This window comes from Globicephala melas, chromosome 8, assembly GCF_963455315.2.
Source record: "Globicephala melas chromosome 8, mGloMel1.2, whole genome shotgun sequence".
NCBI classification, from domain to species: Eukaryota; Metazoa; Chordata; class Mammalia; order Artiodactyla; family Delphinidae; genus Globicephala; species Globicephala melas.
Window position 1 is genome coordinate 83706738 of NC_083321.1, and position 10699 is coordinate 83717436.

Below are 10699 nucleotides of genomic sequence, written 5' to 3' on the forward strand. Positions count from 1 at the left end.
AGCCCCACTGTCTTGCACTTCTAGTGCTCACTGCTCACTGGCTTCTCTCTCGGTGCCTTCCTTAAACCCTTCTTCTCTTAACAAGGAAACAGGATAACAAAGTAATTAAGAGCCTGGGTTCTGCCTATCTGTGAAAGAGAAACATAACCAAGGACATAGAGAATAGACTGGTGGTTGCCAAGGGGGAGGGGGTGGGAGAGGGTTGGATTGGGAGTTTAGGATTAGCAGATGCAAACTGGTGTATATACGGGATGGGTAAACAAAAAGGTCCTACGTGGGACTTCCCTGGTGGTGCAGTGGTTAAGAATATGCCTGCCAATGCAGGGGACATGGGTTCGAGCCCTGGTCCAGGAAGATCCCACATGCCGCGGAGCAGCTAAGCCCGTGCGCCACAACTACTGAGCCTGCGCTCTAGACCCTGCAAGTCACAACTACTGAAGCCCGTGTACCACAACTACTGAAGTCCATGCACCTAGAGCCCGTGCTCCGCAACAAGAGAAGCCACCACAATGAGAAGCCCGCGCACCACAAAGAAGAGCAGCTCCCGCTCACCGCAGCTAGAGAAAGCCCGCGTGTAGCAACGAAGACCCAACACAGCCAAAAATAAAAAAATAAATAAATACATTTATTTTTTAAAAAGTGGATGTATTTTAAAAAAACCAAAAAGGTCCTACTGTATAGCACAGGGAAATATATTCAATATCCTGTGATAAACTGTAATGGAAAAGAATATGAAAAAGAATGTATATAAATGTATAACTGAGTCACTTTCCTGTAGAGCAGTAATTAACACAACACTGTAATTCTACTATATGTCAATAAAAAATAAAAATTTTAAAAACTGCCATAAAAATAATCACATAAGGGAGACTTCCCTGGTGGTCCAGTGGTTAAGACTTCACTTTCCAATGGAGGGGGTGAGGGTTCGATCCCTGGTCAGGGAGCTAAGATCCCACATGCTTGTGGCCAAAAAACCAAAACATAAAACAGAAGCAATACTGTAACAAATTCAATAAAACTTTAAAAATAGTGGACATCAAAAAAAATCTTTAAAAAAATCACATAAATCAGAAACAAATGAAACATAATAAAGTCCACACATTAAAAAAAAAAAAAAAAGCATGGGTTCTGGTCACATCCCAGCTTCCCACTTACTTACAGCTGTGTAATTCTGGGCAACTCACATACTGTCTCCTCAGACTCCTCATCTATAAATGGGGATGGTAATAGTTCCCTACCTCATAGTGTTGCTATAATCCATAAACAAAGCTAAGTGCCTTGGTAAATGTTTGATGCTCTCTGGTTATTGTGAATTAAAATATGTCAATGGCTTCTGGCAATATGATTTATAATAGTTTGACATTTAACCAAATGGTAAAACTATTCCATTTATTATTTCCATCTCTTTTTACCCCTTACCCTGTTTTGTTGTTTATGTTTTCTCTCACCACAGAGTGTTAGTTCCAGGAGAGTAAAGGCTTTACATTGTTCACTGCTGAAAGCAATAGCACCCAGAAAAGTACAGTACATATGAAACCCTCAGTAAACACTAGCTGAATGAATGGTGCAAAGTGCCACAAGGAAAAATACACCAAAACTTTCATTATAATAAAAAAGTATAGATAAATCTTTCTCTAATGGCTTCCAGTCAAGTATTTTAAAACACCATATGCTATAATAAAAACATAAGTAATTTATTAAAATTTGAAGGCAAAAGCATAATTTTAAAAGATTTTAAAAGATTTAGACCTATGTTAGGCATGATGGAGTATGGATGCTTTCTTGAAATTCACAGTCAGATCCAAGAGTATCACTTTCAGAATGTTCTAGTAGACTGAGTTTACTTTTAGTTGTCTTTGATGAAACAGTCACTATTCTACTCTCTTTCTTAACAGAAATGTGTTTTTTCTAAGACTCACTTCTAATTGGTTCATTAAGCAAAGACTTATTTTGCCCAATTCCTTTGCTTTTCTGCTTTACAGGTGAGTCAGAGCAGGAATGCAGGTCCTTCCCAGGTTGTTTCTTAGCAGAGTATGTTTTGGTATATTCACCTGCTTTGGTCATTTTCTCTGAAGAAGACCTGCTATTTCTAGATAATTCCTCTTCTTTTCTTTGACTTCCAGTTCCAGAAATGACGTCTGCTGAAGGAGAACATGTTCTAGCAATGAAATCTTCAAAAGACTCCTGCCGCTGCTCTGTGACTGGGACCCCCAGGTTGTCTTTGGAAGTTTCTAAGGCCTCCTGAGTAGAGACTGGGACATGGAAGGAGTCAAGAGGCAAAGGAATCCCAGCATCACCTGTAATTTTCTGAAACTGGAGGGAAAAACAAAAGACAAGGCAAAAATTCAGTGATGAACAAAGACAACCATTAAAAAGTAGAGTTCAAAACTTCAATGTTACTCTGTGATCTTATTATTAACACAGTCAACTGATTATTCAGAAGACTTCAGAGACATTTTTTTTCTAATTATATCTTGCCAAGTGATTCTCAACTTAACCTAGCTATATCCAAGGCTATGTCAGCTACATTTTCAGACTTTGGTGATTGGGGTAGTTATTACCCATTTCCTTTCCCTCACTAAGAATGAAACCCTACTCTGTAAGAAAAATTAATTTCTTTTCTATCCTCCAGGCACATGTAAACAATATATAGTTTGTGACCAGACTGTGTTCTCAAGCTGTCAGTTCCCAAGACCAGTCTGAGATTGGCTGAGGTGGGCAAAGGGGGCTCCAAGTAAGGTGGAGGAAAAGCTGACAGGTTTCCCCTCCCATTCCCATGACCCGGTGAGTCACTATAATATCTTACATATTAGCTATGTCAAGATTACTTTTTAAAAAAATTATATCAGTATGTGTACCTTCATTAGTGTTCCTTCATTGTATGCTGACTGCATACAAATAGAAACCTAGATAAAATATGAATAGAATAGACATTTATACAATTTAAAATTTGGAATATTTTCTGTAATGTTTTCTTTCTTCATTAAGGAGAGTTTGCTTTAACTCATAAATTTTCTAAAGAACTTCCAGTTTTCTTATGTACAACAATACAGTATCATGAAATGGGCCCACATTTACTGATCTCAGATTTGGAGAGGATTCCAGAGTCTTCTAGCTCCCGAGCATGTGAACTATTAGAGACTGACCATTATTATTTTCTCTCTGACTTGGTCATTTCCTTTTTGCTAATCACTCTTAGAATTATTAAGTGCTGTCCTGTCCACTTACTTGGAGATTTTGCGTTTGTACTGGGGCACTCTGTTTGATTCTGATTTTTCTTCCTCAAGTGCCTTCTTTTCTTCTTTAGGTGGACTACTAACAGTAGAATTCATCTGGGGACGACCTAGTAAATGAAAATCTGACTGATCTATACCAGCCATTGTGGCCAGCTGCCCAAGCCTGGACCAAAGGAGGAAAGGAGAAAAGACAAAGGTTATTATAATCACATAAGAGCAGTTTAGATTTCCCCAGACCTACCATCATGAAATACTTCTAAAATCTTAAAAGCCAACATCCTACTCCAGACTACAAGCCTCTCTCTCCCCCAAATTCTCAGCCCTTTCCAGATTCATCCTCTAGGAGACATCCCACTGCCTCACTAGCAGCTTCAACATGTACCATGCACCCCGTCCACTGCCTGTCACACCTCCATTCCCACACTTCTTTACCACCTTTCCTCCAGTTTCCAAGAATGTGTTTGTTCCTTCCTTACCAACACAAATTCATTCACTGACAAAACACCACTCCATCAACTATCAATCTCCACTTCCCTCTTTCAGCAAAAGTGCTCCTGGTTGAGAACCACTGACCTATATCTTCCCTGCAGATTAATAATAATTTTTATGTTTAAGACAAAAATAACTTTAATTCAAACTTATCAAACAAGCAAAATAAATGAAAGATAGGAAAATTCTTATCCATTACCGAATATTTTCAATGAAAACTGCCTTCAATTTAGTCTTTACAAAAAACTATACCCACTAATTACTCTGTCTACAGGTTACTCTTTTATAATGGGCTCCCCACTCTACCAAAGCAGGCTCCCCTATTTGCATTTCTTAAAAAATTTAATTCCTCATTTTAAAATGTCAACTATATTACCTATAATTACACTAAATTTGGCTAAATATGGCTACATAAGTGATGAAAATTGCTCCAGTTCCTCAGCAAACTACCATTATAGTCACAAAGAGAAGAATGCCATGAAGAGAAATGAACTAACCCAGCATCTTTAAGGATATCTAAGAAAGCATGCAACTTCTGAAAAGAATTCTCAATGCTGCCCAAAACACCTTCATCATCCAGGATCATGCTTGTCGATGAGTGGGCATGAAGGGCTTCAGGCAAAGAGAAATTTATATTTCTTAACTGGGCATTTTCATGTTCCAGCTATAAAAGAAGACTGAAAATGTCTGACATGATTTTTTCTCATTGTCATCAAAAGTAGTCTTGTCTAGTTTCAAGGAACAAAACTAAAACACTCAAAATGTAATTAATCTGTAATTAACCTAACTCTCCACCAGGAAAGACAGAGACCATATCACATAATAACCAAAACCCCCAGGCACCCAACAAAGTTTCCTATATAACACTTAGGTGGTATATAAATAAAAGTTATCGTTTTATTAATGATCTTTCACAAAAGATCACATTTCTAACTGGTTAAATTCATAATGGAGCCTCATTCCACATCAGAAAATTACCTGCTTTAAGTTTCCCTTAAATTAGAAAGTGAATTATAGAATCTGATTTGAACAAAACATATTACAACTCTGCTGAATGTTAAGAATTAACTTTAGTGAGCAAAATATCTAATGCTTACGTTTAAAAGTCCTAAATCATACCCAACCCAATTTATTAAATGTACGATCACCAATATTTTTTTAGGATTCTTGAAAATATTCACTCGCGTGCACTCTTCCCCTTCCACTCATCACCTATGCACTTAAAACCCCCTATAAGCTCAACTCTAGTATTTCTCAGAAAAGCTGTTATGTTCATGATGCCCCTTTTGCCTTATATAAGCAGGTGCTCAACATTTATTGAATGAGTGTCCGCCAATCCAATGGATGCACTTTGGAAAATTCCTCCCTACGCTCAACCTATGATAAAGTATATTTATATAGAACTTTTTAGATTATGCCCTGCTTTCATGCACATTACCTAATGTAATTCTTATAGTATATAGTTTTATCTTTCATTGCATTTTTACAAGTTTTCCAATATCTTAAATTTATTTAAATGATTCACTTTCCTAATTCATTGCCAGGAGAGTCTCATCATGCCTTTTATGCTACTGTATATACAGTATATGCACAAAAAGTGCTTTCTTTAATCAAAGAATCATGAACAGAAAATAAGCTAATGTCATATGAAAGCACACACACACACACACACACACACACAAAACGAGATTTTCACATTTTTAAAAACATGCTTTCTGGAATATAGATCATATGATCACTAAATACCAGTAAATGCAAAAGTCCATATGACACAACCAATTTGCAACATATTACAGTTTTAAAGTTTACAAACTATGTGTATATGGCTTAAAATCAAATCAAAATAAAACCAAAACACTCTCAAAAGTATAAGAAATTGTTTGCCTCATTGACTCATTTATCAGCCTTAAGTCTTATTACTCTTTCCTCCTTTAACTGCTTTAGGCACTCCTCCAGTTTTTCCTAAACAGAGTAAATATTATAACTAATTCATAGTATAATATCTAAAAGCCTTTCCAGCTATAGGTCTTATCAGGATTTAGGGGCAGAGCCAGAAGTGAACTCAGATTTTAGTCTGCTACTGGTAATATCATACCATGCTAGTGAAATGAATTATCAAAATCTATCCAATTAGCATAGTAAAGATTTATTTAAATTCCACTTTTTCCAACATAAATTTGTGGCAACCTACCATAAAAGGCATATGCGTATAACATAGCAAGTCAGAAATAAATAGTTAAGGCCAAGAAAGAAAAATTCTATTTTTATTTGTGGGTCTCTTTATAGTAGGAAGTCCTATTAATGAACATGCTTAACATACCTGAATTGCATAATTGCAGATTCAAAAGCATTTTTTTTTAAAGTAATCACTTTTAAAGCAATTTACAGTCGAGCTCTGTTCTTGGAGTTCCCTGGGCATTAAATAGTCTAATCATCAAAACCCTAAGAGGGGGCTTCCCTGGTGTCGCAGTGGTTAAGAATCTGCCTGCCAGTGCAGGGAACACGGGTTCGAGCCCTGGTCCGGGAAGATCCCACGTGCCCGGAGCAACTAAGCCCGTGTGCCACGACTACTGAACCTACGCTCTAGAGCCCCTGTGTCACAACCACTGAGCCCACGTGCCACAACTACTGAGCCCACGTGCCACAACTACTGAAGCCTGCGCGCCTAGAGCCTGTGCTCTGCAACAAGAGAAACCACTTCAATAAGAAGCCCGCACACCACTACGAAGAGTAGCCCCCGCTCGACGCAACTAGAGAAAGCCCGTGAGCAGCATCAAACACCCAGCGCAGCCAAAAATAAATAAATAGGGCTTCCCTGGTGGCGCAGTGGTTGAGAGTCCGCCTGCCGATGCAGGGGACACGGGTTCGTGCCCCGGTCCGGGAAGATCCCACATGCTGCGGAGTGGCTGGGCCCGTGAGCCATGGCCGCTAAGCCTGCATGTCCGGAGCCTGTGCTCTGCAACGGGAGAGGCCACAACAGTGAGAGGCCCGTTTACTGAAAATAAATAAATAAATAAATAAATAAATAAATAAAATAAATTTATTTAAAAAACAAAAAACCTTACGAGGAAAGAACAATCACTAACTCCATGTTATTTTACAGATGAGGGAAACAGAGGCAGAGAAGTAGAGTAAGTAGAGCAGCACAGCCAAGGTCACACCACTAAGTAGCAGAGCCACACTGTGGACTCAGGAAGCTGGGTGCCATTCCTGTTCACAGAGGTGGTAGTCTTCCCATTCACCAAGATCAATAAAATAAAATGAACACTGATAAACTCTCTCAGGAGTTTTAGGAACTAAGACACTTCAGTCCTTGAAGTGGGGACACTGCTTGCAATGGGCAGAATTCTAACAGAGCCCCTAAGACTCCTACTTACTGAAGTACACAAACCTTCCACTTATCCAATCAAACCCTAAATCTGGGTGCTGCAGTGAAGGGATTTTGCAGATGGAATTAAGATTCAAAATCAGTTGATTTTTTAAGATAGGGAGATTATTCTAGGTGGATGTGACCTACTCAGGCACCCCATGAAAAGGACCTGAACTCTTCCTGAATTGAAGTACAAAAGGGAGGGAGACTCTCCATTGCTGGCTCTGAAGAAGTCCAATGCTGTGGCAGGGAAGGCAAGCGAGAGGCCTCTAGGACCTGAGACTGCCCCCCGACTGACAGCCAGCAAGGAAATGGGGACCTCTCTCCTGCAACTGCAGAATCTGAATTATGCCAACAAGCCAAAGAAGCTTGGAGGCATTCTTTCCCAGAGCCTCTGGATGCTAACACAGCCAGACTGACATCTTGATTTCAGCTCTGTGACCCACACAAACTATGGTGAACATCCAACATTTGGGGCTCAATGTTTACACTTAAATTTCACGTGCTTTAACACTCTCAGGAGGGAACCACGTGTTTCAGTGTGTATCTGAGCAGGAAACCCAGTCACGCTGTGCCTGGACTTCTGACCTGCAGAACTGTGAGCTAGTCAAGTAGGTATTGTTTTCAGTCAGTAAGAGTGTAGTAAAAGAATTAATATTCTACTCAACCTCCAGGTTCATGAACAAAATAAATGATTGTCATTGTTTTAGGCCGCTGTTTCGGGGTGGTTTCTTATGCAGCAATAAACAATCAGAATACCTATACTTATGAAAACAGTACGGTATATTTATACATTTTAACTGCTTTGAACAATCACTTAAAGAATGAGGAACTCTGTTATATGCCATCATTGGGATAGGAGCTGGTATCACTTTCTGGAGAGTAGCTTTTGGTACCTAACAACAATCCTACATCAGGGGTTTACCCTAAGGAAATCAAAGATGTGGGCAAGGATTTATCTACCAACATGATGTCATAAGATTGTTTATAACCAAACCCTAGAAGAAAGCTAAGAGCCTCCAAATTGGGATTGTTTAAACAAAAATAGCTCACCGTATGAAGGAATGCGCTATGAAGCCACTAAGAAAAGAATGACAACAGGTCTCAACCAGAGTTAATGAATGGGCTTCAGGAGTTCTACATTCAAAATATATCTGTGCATTTTTCCTGGGAGATGATGCATAAGCTTAATCAAATTCTTTGATGTAGAAGAGTATTTAGTGACATGGCAAAATATTTTTGATACTTTTTTAAGACAAAAGAGCAGATTAGGTGTGTGTACATGCAGAGGTGGCTTTTATTTCCTTCAAGAAGTTGTTCATTGTTTTCAAAAATTTGCTCAATGAACATATATTTTTATATTCAGAACATGTTTAAAAAATTGAGAGTCTAAGAACTTCAAATTCTTTAATGTTTCATTACTAAAGCCAGTCAAGTTTTCAATGGGGAAAAGGGGAAAAAAATTGCAAAATTCCTCTACTTTTAATATAATGATTTAATCAATCTTCTAAAACAGATTTCAAAGAAATTCTAAACAAATAAGCAAACAAACAAAAAGCCCTCACCACAGTCAGAGGAAAGTAGACTAAAATTCCTGACTGGTTCTAAATAGCACATCAAAGTGCAGTTACATGAAATAGTTTCTCCCTCTAATGGAGGGAATTAGAACACAGTGTTAAATTTTTGTGAGAAAGTGTACCCTCTTCCTACAAAGTATTAATAATTCATGTCCCTTACATGGAAATATGGCACCAAAAAAGTTAGAAAGTAAAATTGCTTGATATTCTATTACTTAAGTAAGACTAATGATAAGGCTTTGGAATAATTTTCCTTCCTGTCATCTGCTCTCCTTCCTCCCTCTGTACACTGGCTAGGGTGATTTTTCTGGGACAAAGCTCCCATTATATTGGATATCAAATTTTATGTTCACCTTTTCTCCATTTAACATTGAAATCAATTATTTGTCATAATCAAGGGATTCATAACCTTGATTTTTTTTGTGTGTGTGGGCTACAAAATATTCCACTGAGTGGGTTTACTGGTTAACCATGTTACGCATTTAAATTCTTTCCAACTTTTCAATATTATGAGACAAAATAACCATTTTTATGCATGAAGGTTTTTTTCCATATTGAGAATAACGTTCTTACAATAAATCTATAAAAATGAGTTTGAGGTCAAAGCAAATGAACATTTTTAAGGCTCTGAGGTACCTATCTCCAAACTTCTTTCCAAAAGATTTCTGAGATTTTATACTGCCATCAGCGATGTATCACTTGATATATAACCTCTACTATAACAGTTGGCTTACTTCCTCATTTAGAGTGCAAGTTATTTGAAGATAGGCGGTGTATTTTATTAAGTGTTTATCCCCAGCACCTGTGCCTAGCACAACGTAGACGGTCAATAAATAATTGCTTAATAAGGAAAATCCCTGCCAATACAAGAAGTACGTGTGTGAAAGACAGACTGTGTGTTTTTCTCTAACTGGATAGATGAAAACTTGTCATCTTCTTTAATGTGCAATTTTTTGCTTATAATTAGTAATTAAATTTCTCTTTTAGATTATATTGTAAAAATTCAGATTCTCTGAGGTAAATGAGTCTGGCACTACCCATTAGCTATATAACCTTGGACAAGTTCTATAACTCTAGGCCTCAACTTCCTCATCTATAAAATGGAGATAAGCTTCCATATCACAGAGCTCTTGTGAGGATTACGTGAGTTAAAACACATATAAAATTAGAAGAGTGCTTGGTGCACAGCATATGTTCAATTAATGCTGAATGAATGAACATGTGAACGCAAGCAGTAGTGAAGGGCTTAAAATGAAATAGTCCCATCCCACTCCCACATCCAGCACTCAAGAAGCAACCGATTCTTTACTTAGTTTTTTTTTGTTTTTTTTTTTTTGCGGTATGCGGGGCCTCTCACTGTTGCGGCCTCTCCCGTTGCGAAGCACGGGCTCCGGACGCAGGCTCAGCGGCCATGGCCCACGGGCCCAGCCGCTCCGCGGCATGTGGGATCCTCCCGGACCGGGGCACGAACCCGTGTCCCCTGCATTGGCAGGCGGACTCTCAACCACTGCACCACCAGGTAAGCCCTACTCAGGTTTTTAATTGTAAAATACAATATGCGTACTGAGAAGTGCATAGAACAAAACTGTCAATGTAACAACTAAAAAGAGAATACTTACTTAACCAATACTCGAATCTGAAAGTATTGATACTTGTCAGCATCTCAAAAACCCCCCATATCCTTTTCTCATCACAATCTCCTTCCCTCTTCCCGGTTAAACACCATCCTCATTTCTCCACAATCATTTCCTTTAACCTGCATGCATCCCTAACAAAAGAGTTCAGTTTTGTCAACATCTAACTTTATGTAGAGAATCATAGTTTATGAAGTCTTTTCTATCTTATTTCTTTCACTCAACATTTGTTTAAAAAATTCATCCACATTGCTGCCTGTTGCTCTAGTTCATTCAATTTTATTGCTTGATAGTTTTCCCACTGTACGAATACACATAATTTATTTAATTTTTGACTTGATGGACATCTGGTTTGTTTTCGGTTTGTGCTAATGCAAATCATGGACAGGAATC

The 10699-nt window shown here is 38.3% G+C and overlaps 1 pseudogene; it reads left to right on the forward strand.

The window, feature by feature from the left end:
* LOC115844679 (centrosomal protein of 78 kDa-like) overlaps nt 1-7800 on the forward strand; it is a 64039-nt pseudogene extending 56239 nt beyond the window's left edge.
* The last annotated feature ends 2899 nt before the right edge of the window (nt 7801-10699 follow it).